General features: G+C 38.6%; 1 long non-coding RNA gene across 2 annotated transcripts in view; it reads right to left on the bottom strand.

The window, feature by feature from the left end:
- The window catches only part of LOC133250997 (uncharacterized), a 147,109-nt gene that overhangs the window by 105,811 nt on the left and 21,318 nt on the right, over positions 1-19,980 (bottom strand). The window lies entirely within an intron of this gene.

The raw sequence follows: 19,980 nt of genomic DNA, 5'->3' as shown, positions 1-19,980 counted from the left end.
TCAAACTTTAAAATAACATAAGGAATTTATAAACATCCTGTATGTGTAGAACCCCCACCAAACATCTCAGAGGATTTCACCCGTAGGATGGAAACCAGAGGCTTCAATTTCACAACTGTGATTTTGACCATGTAGTAGGGCCTTCTTCGGAGAAGGCGATGGCACCCCACTCCAGTACTCTTGCCTGGAAAATCCCATGGACGGAGGAGCCTGGTAGGCTGCAGTCCACGGGGTCGCTAAGAGTAGGATACGACTGAGCGACTTCACTTTCCCTTTTCACTTTCATGCATTGGAGAAGGAAATGGCAACCCACTCCAGTGTTCTTGCCTGGAGAATCCCAGGGACGGGGGAGCCTGGTGGGCTGCTGTCTATGGGGTCGCACAGAGTCGGACACGACTGAAGCGACGCAGCAGCAGCAGCAGCAGGGTTTTCTTCAAGGGAGACACGTGGCAGAGAAGTACAACTGACAGGCTTACTTTTTAGGATTTAACTAAGTGCTTAATATGGAGAAGGAAATGGCAATGCACTCCTGTATTCTTGCCTGGAAAATCCCATGGACGGAGAAGCCTGGCGGGCCCCAGTCCATGGGATCACAAAGAGTCGGACACGACTGAGCGACTAATGAAACACAACAACAAACTGCTTAATGAGAAGAAACGATTTTATAGTATTATGTTGTCATGGGTTTTAGATGACCTTTTTTTAAGATTACCTTTTAAAGTAATAACATATTCTTGTAATTTGTGTGAGGGACGGATACTACCTGTTTGGACATTTGGGAAATTTTATAATATAAATGGAAACATTCAGATTCAGAGTAAGAAACACTTAGATCTTCACTCTATATAGATCTAACTCTAAGCCTTTTGGGTAGGAAGTCATCTAAATTCTATAGGAAAATTATAAATATTTTATTAAGAAACATCCTATATAATTAAGTAAAGTTGGTTCAGGTTTTCTTGATTATTTTCTTTTCTTTCCTAAATGCATGCAGAAAATCTCATTTGAACATGGGTTTTAAATAGTGAACTTAGTCCATATAAAAGGGTTAAGATTAGGAAGAGAGAATTACAGCCAGTTACTCTAAATAATTAAATGTATAGAGTTATTAATTAAAAAAAAAAAACTCCAAGTATTATGGACTGTTCAACCACTTTATACTTATTATTTCACTTAATACTGACATATTTCTGCAAGGTAACACTCTTATCCCCATTTCACCGTTGAAGACACTGAGTCTTAGTACAATGAAATGACTTTCATAGAAGCAAAGCAGCTCCTTAAGAGCTTAATGGCAGAACCGGAACTCAGACCCAGTTCTCTCTGTGCAAAGCCTTTGCTCTAGGCGCTACCATGTCTCAAAATCCCGTAAGGCAGGGGTCCCCAACTCCAAGATTTAATGCCTGACAATATGAGATGGAGCTGATATAATAATAACAAAAATAAAGTATATAGTAAATGTAATCATCTGGAAATCATTTCCCTCCATACACCCCAGTCTGTGGAAAAAACTGTCTTCCACAAAACCAATCCCTGGTGCCAAAAAAGATTAGGGACTGCTGCCCTGAAGTATGTCTCATCAAGTCCCTAGCCACTTTCTCACCTATATGATAAGTTTAAACTTGAGAGATCAGCAGAATTTTACCAAACCTTCAACATTAGCCAGGTTAGGGACTAGAGGTTGACAACAGCCTAAAAGGAAAATCTGCAATTTAATTTTAAACATAAACTTCATACAAACATAAAAAATGTGTTCGTAGCCAAAACTGAAACCTAAATCTTGCTTTTCTAGAAAAAAAAATTTTTTCCACATGTTAGCCATGAGTCAACAAAACACACATTACTTTGAAGCCACTCAAGCAACATTAGTGCTGATACAGTACAGTTTTTGACTCTTAGGAATGTGACAAGCTGAGGTGAGTATATGAAAGACAAAGAAGTTACCTGAAGCCAACTACCTTTCATTCAGAGACTTCTCCAAAAGAAGACTATTCCTGTTCCTGCCCGTCAGGAGCAATTGGCTCCACTGGTTACACTAGGAAAGCTGTATCCCAGCTGGAAAATTCAGACAGCAGGGAGCCAGAAACAGCTCTCCGTTCTCAATCCTCCTTGATAAAATTTCCTCAAGACCAGCTTTAAAATATGCGGGGTCCAGCGCAAAGTAAAAATGCAAGGGTGACTAAAAATTTATTCAAAAGTGACTAAAAATTTTGAGAGTGACAGCAGAGAATGAAGTCAATCGTGGAGCCATCTAAGCACACATGATGTCTGCTAGGCTTAGGTAATTTCATTCCCTTTCAATACTGCCTTTGATGTTTCTTTAGTGTTTTTGAACTGAGTGATACTGTGAAAAGTATCAAATATCTTATGGGTTCCCTAAGAACTAGTTAGTTCCTCACTCAGCAACAGGCCATTTGGGTCCATAGGCTCTCCTTCAGTGACCAAGGCCAAGACTTTATTCTGACATCCCAAGCAATGACACATTACTCAGATGTTGATGATCCAGTGAAATTCTCCAAACTAGGGGTTTTAAACTGAGCCCCTCAAGACAACACGGTGTTCTTAAGGCCCAATCTAATTCAAAACGTAGCTGGTTCACAAGTATGTCCTTTGTATGCATTTTCTCAAAACCAAACACATTTATAAAAAAAAGGTATCAGTGCACTGTGTCCATTAATTCTCTTCCTTTCATAAGTTCCCCAAAAATGCCACAGCATGTACTTCAGCTGTTTAGTTCTCTCTTTGTGTTTCAAAACCTCCCCACCAGTAGAACTGCATGATCATTTGCACCATCTGTGCATGGGAGAGAAATGTATTATTATCCAAGCCAATGCTAAGGGTATTCTCTCAAGAAAGGAAAGGAACCAACTCATCAGGGAAAGGTTATGCAGAAAAGCTCCTGCCAGAAAACTCACTGCTTCCTTATTTTTGTCTCCCTCTCATTTGAAATTCATGAAGATGAAGTGCAGCTTTTGTTTCCCATCAGTGAGATGAGGTTTAATACACTCTTGCCAAAAGCAAGCTAACACAGAGTAATTGTTTTTCATCTGAATCGCACGTCCAACCTGCTTAGTCTTCAAAGAACATAGATAGCACAGCTTTGATACCCAACTGCAGAACAACAAAGAGAGGGCACAAGGCACACGGGCACAATGAGAATTGTTAATCACCACGTATCTATCAGCAAGCCCTGGAACTCAGGAGCAAGAGGAGAGGAGAAAAGAGAGATTATTCATAAGGTAGGTAAGGATCCATATTTCTTTCATTTGAGACCAACTCTTTTTTTTTTTAAGGGGCAAAAAAGTGATTTAGAGGGAATTAAGATTCCCTAAGGTGTTTTTAATCTCTTTTCACTCCAGGGCCAGGTGCCTCATGAAGCACTTAAAAGGCTTTCAAAAATGAAAGTAAATGCCTAGAACACAGAAAAGAGATATCTATCTACACAAAGCATCTGCCTTTGTTTAAGAAAAAAGTAGTTTCAGCTTTATGAACTTCACATCCAGACGTTTTATAATTTTGATGCTTTAGTGCTTATAGACTTTCACACTGTGTACTCTACAGCCAACACATAAAAAGAGGCAAAGTCATCAATATCTAATATTTTTTTATATTTCAAACCTCCTTTACGTCAATGAGTGAGTTCATTTAATTGTACATAACTGCAGAGTGTTTGCGAGGAGGTCTATGTGATGAGAATAAAAATCACCCAAAGAAATGAAATGATCAAACCTGCTACCAATGCCACCTTCCGCAGGTAGTGCATAGATGCTCAGTGGCTCAGCCATGTGTGACTCTGAGACCTCATGGACCGTAGCCCACCAGGCTCTACTGTCCATGGGATTATCCCAGCAAGAGTACTGGAGCAGTTTGCCATTTCCTTCTTCAGGGGATCTTCCCAACCCAGCGATGGAACCCTTGTCTCCTGTGTCTCCTGCGTTGGCAGGTGGATTCTTAACCACTGAGCCAGGTAGAGATGCCACCAAAAATCTGTGTGGGCTTTATCATTAATCCCTGTGCTTCATTGTGTAACCAGGTGCTGAGACAAAAGATTTGATTCTCTTTACTGTGTTTGTTCCAGTTAATTTAATTCTTCTTGCCTTTAAACTTCTATTTTCTAATTACATTCCTCATCTCCACAGAGACTGGAGTACTACTGCACCTTTGCACTGAGAGAATGTGGACATAAACTACAAAATTACATCCATCCATGGCTGTCCTTAAATACTGCCTCTGTCCTACAGCATCTAATCTTTGGAAGCTTTTGACCCCAGACAGCCCTGCAATAGAAAGTACCTCCCAGAATGCTGTCAAGTAAGAGAAGGGAGAACTAGTAAATCCACTGGGCTGTGAAAGTCAGAGCAGGGTGAAGTGCATGGCTGGAAACGTAAGCACCAGTGTCAGCTCCACGGCTAAATGAGCTGTGCAGCTGAGGCCACATCACCTAAACCCTCTGTCTCATGGTGCTGCCTGTAAATTGGGAGTCCTGCACCCATCTCCGAGGTTATTTTTCTAGATCTAAAAGTCTATAATTTCAATCTCAGTGCTTTCCTTTCTTAACAGAGAATCAATTTCAGTTTTAGCCTTTCTAAAAGTTTGAGCCAAAAACACAACTTTTTTAATTATGGCTTTTACATGAAAGAGATACTCTGCAGTTATTAAGATGTTATTAAACACTAGAAAGGAGTGGCATTATTTAGAACTTTGAAAATAAAATGTCAATTTACAATGCTTACACTACAGATAATGTGTTTATCTAGATCCAAACTGAAGAGAGAGAGAGAGAGATCTTGGATATAAATGTCTACTAGACACTTGTCCCCTAGCCTTTTATTTTAAAACACACATAGAAACGCTATAAGAAATTACTTTGAAACTATCTTAATGACTTAGAAGTTTGGCCACTTCACTTATCAAGGTTCAGGTATTTCTCAAACACCCAACTCAGCTTAGATATTTGTCAGTAAGTTGAGACACTTGGTTGTGGTCAGCAAAAAAAAAAAAAAACACAATTTAAGCAAATTTAGTGATTTATATACATTTTCAGAGGTATCAGTATCTTCAGGCATGGCTGGATCCAGACACCACATCACCAGGGCTTGCTCTCTCTCTATTTCTTGGTTCTGCTTCCTCAAATGTTTGCTATATTCTTAGGCGATGACTATACATATGGAGGCAAACATGGCCCCTTAGAACCTCAAAACTGAAATGGAGTCTAGGCAGGAAAAGAACATACATCAACTACATATTTTGATATCAATATCAAAGTTTTCCTTCTAGTTTTATGTTAAACTAGAATAAGGGAAGCCAGTTGGTACTGTCCAGCTGCTCGAGAGCCAAGCTGAAAATTTGCAAAGGAGGCAATGTTATCACATGCCTCTTTAGGGACAGTGTCTTCATTTGGTCTGCGCCAAGATATTTTATTTGAATACCAAGCTTTCTTTGACCTGACTCAATATGATCACAAAATTCATTTACTTTTCCGCATTTTGCTTAAAGACAAATTACATGGTCTAGAGGGCTTTAGGGCTTTGCAGGTGGAACAGTAGTAAAAGAATCTGCCTGCCAATGCAGGAGATGAAAGGGATGTGGGTTTGATCCCTGGGTCAGAAAGATCCCCAGGAGTAGGAAATAGCAACCTACTCCAGGATTCTTGCCTGGAAAATTCCATGGACAGAGGACCCTGGAGGGTTACAGTCCATGGTATCACAAAGAGTCAGACACAACTGAGCACGCGTGCACACACACACACACACACAGGTCATTTGATGAAGAAGAAAATTTGAAAGTCTAGGATTCTATGACCTCAGTGGCTGAGTAAAGTAATTTTAAGGCTTGTCTTGGGTTCTGAAATGTCATGAATCCATGTAGTGCTGACCTTGCTGTTACAATTTTGCAGATTTTTTTTTTTTTGCTTTCTGGATACTGTTTTTTCCTGGACAAGGGAAACCTATCCCTCAGAACCCTGAGGAATGGACTATTAAGTAGGTCAGAGATATTTTGCAAGAAATGAAAGTGTTCATAAGTTTTGCAGGTGATCAGCAGATAAGCAAATAGCCCATTACCCTGAACACTTTGGCTTCCAGAGGAAAACAAGTGAGCACAGAAGGCAGTCAGTCCAGCTTCACTACAAGCCGAATGCCCACATATTGATCTTCTGTCCGACTGGGTCGCAGGGGTGCTGGTGTACATTAAGTAGGGAAAGGACTGAAAATTACATTAATTCAAATGGCTAAATCAATATTTAACAATGCAGTTAGTGGTAGTTGACCTTAAATGCACCTTTAATAAAACAAAGGTGATTCAGGCCAGCCTCCAGCATATGCCAGTCAGAAATGTGAATTAATGCAGAACAGAGACATTAAAGACTGCTACTAACACAGACACCTCTGCGGATTGGCAAAATGCATGAACACTGAAGTCGCTCTTTTAACAAGGGCAACTCGATTTTATTCATATGATGCTGTGTCTTCATTTATCACCTCTCCTCTGTCTCAAGCATTGGATAGCCTCAATCTTAGCATATTTAAAAGTAGGAAAAGTATCTCTGCAACTATTTCACCAGCAAATTATAAATCTTTAGTGATAGCTTTGTAACCTTGAGGAATTTTTACATGAGCAAACATAGATGAAACCAATTGTTACTCTAGGAACACTGATTGTCTTACTGTAACATGATTTGCATATATTTGCTTATAAACATATAGGTTTGTACTCTATTTGCATTAAGGCTTACTGAAATTAAGTTTGCTTATATTAAAGAGGATGCAGGGGGGAAAAAAAGAAATAAGAAAGAAATGAGGCAATCTTTTCAAGATGTCAGAGAACAATCTCAGATGTTATTAGCTATCAGGCTCAGACTTTTTAAATTACCTTGCTGCCTCTAAAATATCTTAAGCTACAGAGCATTATAGTTATCACTGCTAAGGACTTGGTGATAACACTAAGGAAAAGGTCAGTCTAAGAATCTATTTCAATATACTTTAAGGCAGCAGGAGGCTCTAAAGAATTCTTAGAGGAGCACAGGAAAGTTTCTGTGATTTTGTGACCTAAAGATGCCAGTGCCAATGGAGCCATTTCCCTTACTCTGGTTTGGCTGCAAGGACAAATGAGTGATAATTAGAAATCTCTCCTGAGACAATTCCCTTTGATTTGTTGTTTGGCAATGGCTACAGTTCCTCTGCATTCTTGCTTCTCTCAGGTTTGTCTGCTGGTTACCATGGAAATGTGGCTCAATGCATCCTATGAGCTAAATCAGCATTCTGCCTCATGCAAGCTGCTGGCAGTGGAACTTCACAGAGAATTGGGCAAGTTTCTAGGTTGAATGTAAAACCAATTGCTTGAAAATATGATCTTACACTTGAAAGGAGGGAGGGACAGTTCACAGAACAAAATCATGGTTTCTTTGTCATCAAAGACATCAAACGAACATCTAATTTCCCAGCCGCAAACCCTCTGACTGAGTTGGGGGTGGGGATGAGAGTGGGGATGCTAGCAAAAATGTTAGGCTTTCCAGCTAATGCTGAGATAGGAACAGAAGTTGCTTATAACCCCAAGGTTGCCAAGCAAAAAGTTAGCTCCTGGAAATTCCCTCAACGCAGGGCATCCCACATACAAACCAAAAGGCACACCCACATTTTCATAAAGCCTCTATGTTCACATATTCATTGAATTTAAGAATAATTGTCAGAAGTTCATAGTGACAGATGCCTACATCAAGAAAGATTTCAAATAAACCACATTACTTTTCACCTAGAACTAGAAAAAGAAGAATAAACAAAGCCCAAAATTAGTAGACGGAAGGAAACAACAAAGATCAGAGGAGAAATAAATGAAATAGAGACTAAAAAGACACTGGGAAAGATCAATGAAACTAAAGGCTGAGTCTTTGAAAAGATAAACAAAATTGACAAACCAAGAAAAAAGGAGAGAGGAGTCAAATAAATAAAACCAGAAATGAAAGAGGAAAAATTACAACTGATACCACTAAAATATGAAGGATCATAAGAGAACACTTGGAGAAGGCAATGGCTTCTTTGCCTGGAAAATCCCACGGACGGAGGAGCCTGGTAGGCTGCAGTCCATGGGGTCACTAAGAGTCGGGCACGACTGAGCGACTTCACTTTCACTTTTCACTTTCATGCATTGGAGAAGGAAATGGCAACCCGTTCCAGTGTTCTTGCCTTCGAGAATCCCAGGGATGGGGGAGCCTGGTGGGCTGCCATCTATGGGGTTGCACAGAGTCGGACACGACTGAAACGACTTAGCAGCAGCAGCAGCAGCAGCAAGAGAACACTATGAACAATTATACACCAATAGATTGAACAACCTGAGGAAAATGAATACATTTCTAGAAATGTACAACCTATCAAGAATGAATCATGAAGACATGGAAAATCTGAACAGACTGATTACTAACAAGGAGACTGAATCAGCAACCAAAAACCTCTCAACAAAGTCCAGGACTACATAGCTTCTCTGGTGAAACCCACCAAAAACTCAAAACAGAATTAATGTCAGTCTTCTCAACTCTTACAAAAAAATCAAAGAGGAGGGAATGTTTTCAAATTCATTTGACAAGGCCAGCATTACACTGATACCAAAACCTGACAAGGACACCACAAGAAAAGAAAATTACAGATCAATATCCCTGACAATGGGGCTTCCCAGGTGGTTCAGTGGTAAAGAATCCACCTGCCAACGCAGAAGATGCAAGAGAGACGCAGGTTCGATCCCTGGGTTGAGAAGATCTTCTGAAGCAGGAAATGGCAACCTGCTCCCATATTCTTGCCTGGAAAATTCCATGGACAGAAGAGCCTAGAGGCCTGCAGTCCATAGGGTCTCAAAGAGTTGGACATGACTGAGCTACTGAACAACATCAGCAACAACACCATGATTGAGTGGGATTTATTCCATGGATACAGGGATGGTTCAACATCTGCAAATCAGTCAATGTGATATATCACATTAACAAAACAAAAGATGAAAACATATGATCATCTCAATGCATACAAAAACATTTTTTACAGAATTCAATTAATTATATTTTAAAAGGACTAGATGAAAATAAAATGAGTGTGTTAAAACATGGCCAAGATTAACTTATTTTTGTACTTCCCCCTACAGATTAATTTCCAAATGAGCTTATAATTAGAAAAACTAAAACTCGAGAATATATTGACTCCTATATTTCTTATCTCCCTGGCAGTGATACCTAAACAGTTACAAATTCACATTTATTAACGGACCAGACTAATACAACCAGTTTTAAAAAAGCCACAGAAATAGCAGAGTCATGTAATCTATTAACTGCATGTAAATTTTTTTCCTTTTCATACCTTTTTCAATAATCCAATAACCTCTACCAGAGGGCTTATAATAAAGGCCTTGGGATCTAGGAGGACAAAGATAAAAGGATTAATGCAAAACAACATTAGAAAAACAACTCAAAATTCAGTTCAGAGTATCATCTTCATAAACAAACATAGCATTTTTAAAAAGCAAAACATAACATTTGCCAAACAAGTATCCATATCTGAAAGTACGGTTAATCCAACACAAAACATGTAAACTGGTAAAGAATTAGCAATGCGGAATACAAAGAATAGTCATTCTCACTTCTAACTAAGAAATACAGTAAGTCTCCTTCAAGTTTGGAGTTTCATTCCAGGATACAACAAAATTTAAATAGCATCAAAGGTACTTCTGTTTCTTTTTAATATGTTGAATGAGGGTTAACAAACTTTTTCTGTAAAAGGCTAGACAGTAAATATGGGACATATGCTTTATGAGACATATGGTCTCTGTCACAACTCAGCGGGTAGCTGCAGAAATTATATAAGCCACATAGGCATGGCTATGTTTCAGTAAAACTGTATTCACAGAAACAGGTGATGGGCAGGGAGTGGACCTTGAATCACAGTTTGTCAACACCTAATGTAGAGAGTCCGGAGAAGGCGATGGCACCCCACTCCAGTACTCCTGCCGGGAAAACCCCATGGACGGAGGAGCCTGGTGGGCTGCAGTCCATGGGGTCTCGAAGAGTCAGACACGACTGAGCGACTTCACTTTCACTTTTCACTTTCATGCATTGGAGAAGGAAATGGCAACCCACTCCAGTGTTCTTGCCTGGAGAATCCCAGGGACGGGGGAGCCTGGTGGGCTGCCGTCTGTGGGGTCGCACAGAGTCGGACACGACTGAAGCGACTTAGCAGCAGCAGCAGCAATGTAGAGAGTCACAAGTGAAAGTTACTGTCATGCAAACAGTGAGAACAAATAGTAAGTACAATAATATACAAATAATAAGTTTTGAGTCCATCAAAGAGCTAGGACTTTTGGATAAAACTAATATAACCAAAACCCAAAGAGTATCAAACTCCTCCAAGGAGAGAAAAGAACCACTAAATATTTCATCTCTAGTAGGAAAGCAAGAAGAAAAGAAATGTACCATAGATAGGGGTAAGAAAAAAGGCAGAAAAGTTAATAAATTTGTGAAAGTGAAGTATGGGTTGGTACATTTAAGCATTTAGTATTATTCATTTTGTTCAATTTTTAGGCCGTATCTATTTATGTCACATTAACTTTTTTCTTAACATTATATTTGTTACAATGAACCTCCACGGACACATCATTGTCATTCAAAGACCATAGTTGACATTAGGGCTTACTCTTGGTGTTACCCATTCTATGGGTTTTGAAAAATGTGTTATGACATATCCACTATTACAGTTTCATGCAGAGTAGTTTCACTGCCTTAAAAATCCTCTGTGTCCCCCAAATTCTCTGTGCCACATGCATTCATCCCTGACAACCACTGACCCTTTTACTGTGTTCATAGTTACACGTTTTCCAGAATGTCATATAGTGGAATCATATAGTATGTAGCCTTTTCAGATTGGCTTCTTTCGCTCAGTAATATGCATTCAAATTTTCTCCATGTCTTCTCATGACTTAATAGTCATTTCTTTCTTGTGCTGAATAATATTTCATTGTCTATATGTACCTCAATTTATTTACCCACTCACTTACTGAAAGATATCTTGGTTGCTTCTGAGTTTGGGAAATTGTGAATAAAGTTGTTGTAATTATCCATGTGTAGCTTTTTGTGGGGACATACATTTTCATCTCCTTTGGGTAATTACTAAGGAGTATGACTGTTGGATCGTATAGTAAGTTTAGGTTAGTTTTATGAGAAACTGAAAAACTGTCTTCCAAAGTCATTGCATTCTGCATTCCTATTAGCAGTGGATGAGAGTTCCTGTTGCTCCAAATTCACTCCAGCATTTGGTATTGTCAATGTTCTAGATTTTGGCCATTCTAAAAGTGTATAGTGGTATCCTACATGCGCATGAGTGCTAACTCACTTCAATCATGTCTGACTCTTTGTGACCCTATAGACTGGAGCCCTCCAGCTTTCTGTGTCGGTGGGATTCTCCAGGCAAGAATAATGGAGTGGGTTGCCATACCCTCCTCCAGGGAATCTTCCCAATCCAGGGATCGAACCTGCCTATCTTAAGTCTCCTATATTGGCAGGCAGGTTCTTTGCCACTAGCGCCACCTGCGAAGCTCTAGAGGTATCTCATGGTTGTTTTAGTGTTTCTTCCTCTTGGTTTTCATGTGATCAGTGGTACTATCACAGCCCCCATGGTGGATGGTAAATGTTACTCATCTATTATCAAACCTCTTAGGAAAAATTTTAGTACTTAATTTTTATTATGCAAGTACTTCCAATTCTCTTGGCTCATTACTGACTAAAAGGTTTGCTGAAATTTTTCTTAAAGTATTATCAAATTAATAAAAGTTATTACAGCAGACATTGTCAATACCCTGTGAATATCCCTCCAACCTCTCCATGTCTTCTAGCCAAATTCCCATGAGTATCTGCATCTCTGTGACAAAGGGCTCCTTTCGTCTAGCCCACCCTCAGAACTGGGGACTGCTGTGCTACTTTTTTATACAGAAATCCAGAAATTCTGAGTAATCAATAACCTCCCAAGAGAAATTCTTGACAACCCTCCAAAGTAGATGCAGAAATACACCCTAACATTGTGCTCCTTCAGTGAAATAATTCTGAACTGTTTGTTTCATACCATTTCCCAGAGTGTCTCCACAGGATTAAGCTCCAGTCATGTGTGGCAGTAAATGGCTTAATTTTGCACTGTTTGTTTGTTTGTTTAGATCTTGCTGTCCTTTCTTTATTTTTTAATTGAAGGATAATTGCTTTACAGAATTTTGCACTTCTATTGGCCTCCTTACTGCTCTGATTTCCTTCCCCACTACCCTCTAGATATTACTTGCATCTCACAAATAAAGTACATTTACTCTCATCTTTGTTGGACAACTACTCCGCCTCTGAGAAAAAACAAAACTAAGACATCTGTAGATTTATACCATAAAATGAATGATAAAATTACTATTCAAGAACATTCAGACTACTGTCTCTGTACACATCTATTTCTGATACCCATTTCAGGAAGATCTAACCTGTAATATCCCACTGATTCCATCGAGAGCAGACTAGCCGCTTCCTGTGTTTCAGGTGGAAGCAATGGCCACACGTAACTGGCTAGTATACCAAGAGACCTGAGAGGCAACAGCACCAAAATATTTCTCCTGTCACTATTCAAGACTGGAAGGAGCTAGCCGTCCCTAATCACCAGTGACCAAGGACACTATTTTTATCACTGAGAACCCTGCATATTGGCCTTAAAAAGGAGACATTGGTTACGTTGCCAGCACACTGATCATAGGTCTCATACATGTCCAGACAAGACCACAGAAGAATCTAGAAACACAAAATGGAGGTCTGCTTAACACTTCCCAGCTTATTTTAAGGGGAGAAATATCAATAATCTCAGATATGCAGATGACACCACACTTATGGTAGAAAGCGAAGAACTAAAGAGCCTCTTGATGAAAGAGAAAAAAGAGAGTGAAAAAGTTGGCTTAAAACTCAACATTCAGAAAACAAAGATCGTGGCATCTGGTCCCATCAGTTCATGGCAAATAGGTGGGGAAACAATGGAAACAGTGACAGACTTTATTTTGGGGGCTCCAAAATCACTGCCGATGATGACTGCAGCCATGAAATTATAAGACGCTTCCTCTTCGGAAGAAAAGTTATGACCAACCTAGACAACATATTAAAGACAGAGACATTACTTTGCCAACAAAGGTCCATCTAGTCAAAGCTATGGTTTTTCCAGTAGTCACGTATGGATGTGAAAGTTGGACTATAAAGAAAGCTCAGCACTGAATAATGGATGCTTTTGAACTGTGGTATTAGAAAAAACTCTTGAGAGTCCCTTGGACTGCAAGGAGATCCAACCAGTCCATCCTAAAGGATATCAGTCCTGAGTATTCATTGGAAGGACTGATTCTGCAGCTGAAACTCCAATACTTTAGCCACCTGATGCATGCAAAGAACTGACTCATTTGAAAAGACTCTGATGCTGGGAAAGAATGAAGGCGGAAGGAGAGGGGGATGACGGAGGATGAGATGGTTGGATGGCATCACTGACTCGATGGACATGAGTTTGAGTAGGTTCCAGGAGTTGGTAATGGACTGGGAAGCCTGGCGTGCTGCAGTCCATGGGGTCACAAAGAGTCGGACATGACCGAGAGATTGAGCTGACTGGCTAACAATAAAAAAATAATGTTTCCTCTTTTAAATTAGGAAATAAAAACAGTATAAATATTAAATTAGATGGAATACAAGGATGTTACGGATAAACCGTGTTTCAGGCCAACAAGAATATGTTCTCTCAAACTTAACATTAAAATGTTACAGGGCTAAAGCCATTCACAGCCCCTTTCTCAGCTTAACAGTTGGAAAGGGAGAACACCTTCTCTTGCTCCCTGACCCAGTTCTCGCCAATGATATGTAAGCAAATGCTACTGGATGGGGCTTTGGAGAAAGCTTCTTAAAAGAGGCAAACTGGCAGGCCTTTTCATCACTTGGCCCTTCACCCTTCTCCTTTCTGCTTTCTTGTATTCGAATATGATGACTGGGAATCCACTAGCCATTTTTAACCACGAAAAATGAGAAAAAATGGCAATAAAGATGCTTGAGTAATTGGTAATATTGTAGATACCATGGACTGGTCTTTGGATCTCTTTTTATGCACACACACACACACACACACACACACAATCTTTCTTTGTTCATGTGGCTCTAGTAGAGTTTAGTTCTGTTTGGAGTGAAACATTTTCCTAATTGAAATGTATCCAAGTTCTTTCAATAAAAATACCTAACATTCATTATACCCATGAAAGGATTTCTTTCTCTGCTAGTCTTCATTAACTCTACCAAAAATGGAAATTTGATAACTTATGACTCGTGTATGTTAGATCTAAGGTACCATTTGAATTCAATATTAAGACATACACTAACAAGCTTTCTTAACACCTTTAACTTCTTTCCCAAATATTGAGCACTATCTAGAGGCTGCCTAATATTCAATTTTTATACATATAAGTCATCACAACTTTATTGAAAACTTCTTGAGGGCAGATACATATTCATATACTTCGGCTGACTCTATGAAATTTATCAATAATTGACTTGAAGCACTTTGCACAGACTTCACTTTCCTAATTATTAGAAACTATTAGAAATGTTTTCCTAAAGATTTCGGTTTTAAATGCTTTTAAAAGCTCTAAAAACTTTCTCTGAATTAAATTATTTCAAAAAGTAGTATGAAAAGTGTATTCCCTCTTTTCTTAGATTAGTTTTAAGTAAACTGAATTTTATATCCCTGTTTAACGTTTTTAAGTTGATTGGCAAGAAGCGAGCTTTCAACACTACAAATTAACCACCTGAGTTAGTTATTTTTAAAAAAGCAAATAGCTCATTTCAATTCCCCTGCCCCCAAAAAGCTATTTTTTACTCTCTTAGAGTAGATCTGCCTTTAAATGAGAGGATGATTGTGAATCACTCTGAATTACTCACAGACTGTGTTATATTGTTCCTCAAGATGAACTTTAAGAGGTATCTTGTGATTTATGTATTTGTAATCAAAAATAAAGGCATCCTGATGTATTTACTCTGTGAGCAATTTGCATTCCATTATATGTGCTTAGTCAAATGCTAGGTATACAACTGAGGCAGAGGAATGAAGAAAGCAGAGTAATTATAGGTCTTAGTACTAGAATTTACCTGGTTTTGTAAGATCTGAAAGTGAATCACTTGATTGGTCACACACTGGTCTGCTGGGATCCACGTGATAATTTGTACATGTGGGTCAATTTTTCCTCCCCAACGGGACTAGATTATTTGTGGGCAAGAAATGTGCCTTTTATGCATTGTTTTCTGTCTTCACTGAATGATGTGCTCCTGGGCACATAGCTGAAATTGCATGAATACCATTCAAATGATTGACTGACATCTCACAAGTTGATAGCTATTTTAGGAGCATAAGACCTTCCAGTGATTACTAAAGAGAGAAGAATAGAGTGTCCTTGATTCCCATATTTGTAAGCACATATTTAATAACACAGCTTCTCAAGGGCATTTCTTTCTACTTTGAAAATCACTTGGAAAACATTTGGCACCTATTCTTGGAATCAGTATTAACTTGAAGGAAAATGCCTATAAATTCTTTCAGAGTTATTCCTTCTGTGTTTTTTTTTCCCCCTTATTGTATTCTTTTACTGCTAAAAGTGAAAACCAAAACAACAACAACAAAAAACAATTCTCAGTTGTGTACTAAATTCAGAAATCCTTCAGCTTGATATTAAACTTCCCACTTTGATCATGTGTTCCAGCCAAACCACCTGATTTCTACAGTCCTGGACGCTGTTCATGCTCCCCAGCCTCTATCGTGTCTTATTGTCCTCTATAACTGAAACACTTTCCTCCATTCTTTGCCTGTCATGATTCTACTCATCTTTGAAGATACCTCCCAAATAATACATCATCCATAGCCTTCTCAAAGGGATATCACCTCTTTTATCCTTAAACCTCCCATATTGGTAAGGTTTCCTAGGTCTCTTATTTGACTCTATTATATAAAGTCATGAGATATGCTTTACATTGCTTCAGCTGTCTGTTATACGGAATTTTAAAAATGCCCTTCATTAAGTGGGAACTGTTCCAGGAACTGTTAGTTCTCCGTACGTTGTTATTTGATCGTCAGAGCAACCCATGTTACTATCTCCATTTTACACGTGGACTGCTAAGCCCTGGGTGGTGACTCATATTTAGGCTCTTGTCCATGGGGAAATGATCCAAGAAGAGAGTCTGGGCAAGAAATATTTAATATAGTGACTACATATCTGGAAGATGCTTAATTAAAATAGAAACATGACTGTGATGTTTATGGCACAATTTCCTCTCTACCTATCTCCATTTTCCTTCACTGAACCCAATTTGATCTTTCTTGGTTTGCTAGCATTTTCCCTAAATTTGGAGGTTTCTTGAAGGAGCACCGTGAGGTCTCAAATTTAGCTTCCTACCTTATTTACAGCTATACTGTTTCAACACTCTATCCTTAATTATTTTTATCTCACAATCTAACAAGTGCTAGTTTGAAGTCCATACTTACTTGCTGCCTATGGGAAAACCATTCAGTCTTCAGTTAAGTATCAGACTCTTGCTTACACTCATTATTTTGGGTCCAGAAAGTTGGTATACATTTTAGAATATTGCTTTACTAATTTAAAATAATCTATAGGAAAAAAACTTCTATTGGAATGATACTCTGAAACTGTTGTGGTCTGAATTTTCTAACATTTACTTTTTAAAATTATCTCAATCAAAGTAATTATTTTTTCTAATGTTACACTAAAAGTAGGAGCTTAAATTGTTGGACATGAAGATATAATTTAATGAAGGGCATCTTTCTCTACATTGACATGGATGTTAAATCTTTTTTTTAAGATTCTAATGTGGCCTAATTAATTTAAAATTCTGGGTATGCATGTTTTATTCATGTCTTTCTAGATGATTGAGAAAGTTTTTGCAGCTCCTTTGAAGCCCTAACTTTGGAAATATAACAAATAATGAAGCCATCATATTTTCAAAATGCTCAGATAGAGAAGACTTTTGAAAGACAGTGTAATTGTGAATCAAAGCTTAATCAGCTGCTGTGAAATGAGTTTTTAATTATTACATTGCCCCTGATATGCTGGAGTTCATCAAGGGTAAAAGAATGACCTCACACACATTTCCTCTGAAATGGTAGATTTTTTTTTCTTTGCAGCATATCACCTTGAATATTCAGAAACTAAGTTGTTCTGCCTCCCATGAAAATACTTCTCAGAACAATTGTTCACATACCCTTGGTTAATCTCACACAAGAAATGGAAAGTGTCACTCATTTTTCTCTCACTAAAATACATTATTTCTGCAGTGGGCATGACGATTTCTGAATCAGAATACTCATCTTCTCCCACTGAAAAATCCGCATTTTACGAAGTATTTTTAAGTTCATTAAAGAGAATATCATAAAGGGTGCTCAAGGCATAAATCTTTAGATCTAAGAATTCTGGATCAAAATAACTAGCTTTATTTCAAGTGGCCAACGATAATACAGATTTTCCAAGCTAGGGAAGAGTATGTTTACACAAGGAGACTCTCCAGACAGTCAGTACTTGATATCTCTTCAGATAAAGTTCAACTCAAATTTCCATTTTTCAGTTCAGTTCAGTTGCTCGGTCATGTCCAACTCTTTGCGACCCCATGAATTGCAGCATGCCAGGCCTACCTGTCCATCACCAACTCCCGGAGTTCACTCAAATTCATGTCCATCAAGTCGGTGTTGCCATCCAGCCATCTCATCCTCTGTTGTCCCCTTCTCCTCCTGCCCCCAGTCCCTCCCAGGACCAGAGTCTTTTCCAATGAGTCAACTCTTCGCATGAGGTGGCCAAAGTCTTGGAATTTCAGCTTTAGCATCAGTCCTTCCAAAGAACACCCAGGACTGATCTCCTTTAGAATGCAAGTGGTAATCTTCTTGAGTTAAAACAGACAAAATGTAAATAACTTCTCAAGCTTTCTGCCTCAAGTGTAGACATTTACATCCATATATTCTAATCTCTCATCACTAAATAAGACAAAGAGATCAGAACTTGTAAGTTTTATGGGAGGAGGGATAAATTAGGAGTCTGGGATTAACATATATACACTACTATGTATAAAATAGATAACCAACAAGGACCTACTGTACAGCACAGGGAACTATACTCAATATTATATAATAAGGGGAAAGAATCCAAAAAAGAATATATATATATCAGAGAAGGCAGTGGCACCCCACTCCAGTACTCTTGCCTGGAAAATCCCATGGATGGAGGAGCCTGGTGGGCTGCAGTCCATGGGGTCACTAAGAGTCAGACATGACTGAGCGACTTCACTTTCACTTTTCACTTTCATGCATTGGAGAAGGAAATGGCAACCCACTCCAGTGTTCTTGCCTGGAGAATCCTAGGGACGGCGGAGCCTGGTGGACTGCCGTCTATGGGGTCGCACAGAGTCGGACACGACTGACGCGACTTAGCAGCATAAATATATATATATATATATATATATGTATAACTGAATGGCTGTGCTGTACACCTGAAACTTACATGGTATTGTAAATCAACTATACTTCAATAAATAATTTAAAAAAAACATGTTTTACAAATATATTTTAATGCATATATATGAAATCAAGAAAAAATTGTATTGATGAACCTATTTGCAGGGAAGGAATGAAGACTCAGATACAGAGAACGGACTTGTGGACACAGTGGTGGAAGGAGAGACTGGGACAAACAGGAAAAGCATCATCGACATATATACATTACAGTGTGTAAAACAGAGAGCTGGTGAGAAGTTGCTGTATAACATAGGGAGTCCAGCCTAGTGCTCTGTGATGACCTAGAGGAGTAGGCTGGGAAAAGGGGAGGGAGGCTCAAGAGGCAGGGGATATATGTATAATTATGGCTGATTTGCACTGTTGTACAGCAGAAATCAACACAACATTGTAAAGCAATTTCCCCTAATTAAAAATAAATTTTTTTAAAAGAAGGAAAAAATAACATTTATTTATTTTAATTGGAGGATAATTGCTTTACAATATTGTGTTGGTTTCTTTTTTAAAAGTTCTCCAAGAATCATAAGAAAACTATTACATCACCACATATTCAAAGCAAAGCCAAAGGACTTTTGATTTCAATTCTGTTGCATATTTTTTCCTTTAGGCTGTAAACAGAAATTCACAAGTGAAAATCTTAAGTTCTCTACAGAAATCAGCACTAACACCTTGACCTTTTCTAAAGCTCTCTCTACGCATGTGTTTGAACTATGATTCCAATGTGATTTTTTTAATTGATTTATTTTTTATTGAAGGATAATTGCTTTACAGAATTTTGCTATTTTCTGTCAAACCTCAACATGAAATCATAGGTATACATATATGCCCTCCCTTCTGAAGTTCCCTCCCATCTCCCTCCCCATCTCACCCCTCGAGGTTGACACAGAGCCCCTCTTTGAGTTTCCTGAGCCATTAACTCAAGTATTTGAAAGTCAAAATCTCTTAGGTTCCTTAAATATATATATTCAATCAAATCAAAGAAACAGGTGTAGCTGTTGTATGAATCATGACTCAGACTTCTTACTGAGAGTTTTCCTTTCTGAGGAATGCAAACAACCTTGGGCTTATTTAATGAGAATAAGTAAAATCCTGAAATAAGTGTTACTTACAGGAGAGTTGTCATTAGAATGCAACAACAGAGGTTCAATTTGCATAAGATCTGATTACATTTAGTAGCTGTTCACGGACCTGTGCTGAATCTATGTCACTTCATCCACACACAGGTTATCTCTGCTGCTCACTTTAGAATGGCCTCAAACTCTAATTGAGAAATGCAGCTTCACACACCCTGTGTGTTCCTCTGTCACCTGCTTTGTTTGCACTCATTCTTGGCTTATAAAGAAGATCACTCAAGTCTCATATAACATTTCTAAAGTTGAGCAAACCCTGTGTAATTTATCTCTTGAAA

This window comes from Bos javanicus, chromosome 7 (assembly GCF_032452875.1).
Source record: "Bos javanicus breed banteng chromosome 7, ARS-OSU_banteng_1.0, whole genome shotgun sequence".
Classification (NCBI taxonomy): Eukaryota; Metazoa; Chordata; class Mammalia; order Artiodactyla; family Bovidae; genus Bos; species Bos javanicus.
This window is presented reverse-complemented; position numbering and strand designations above follow the sequence as displayed.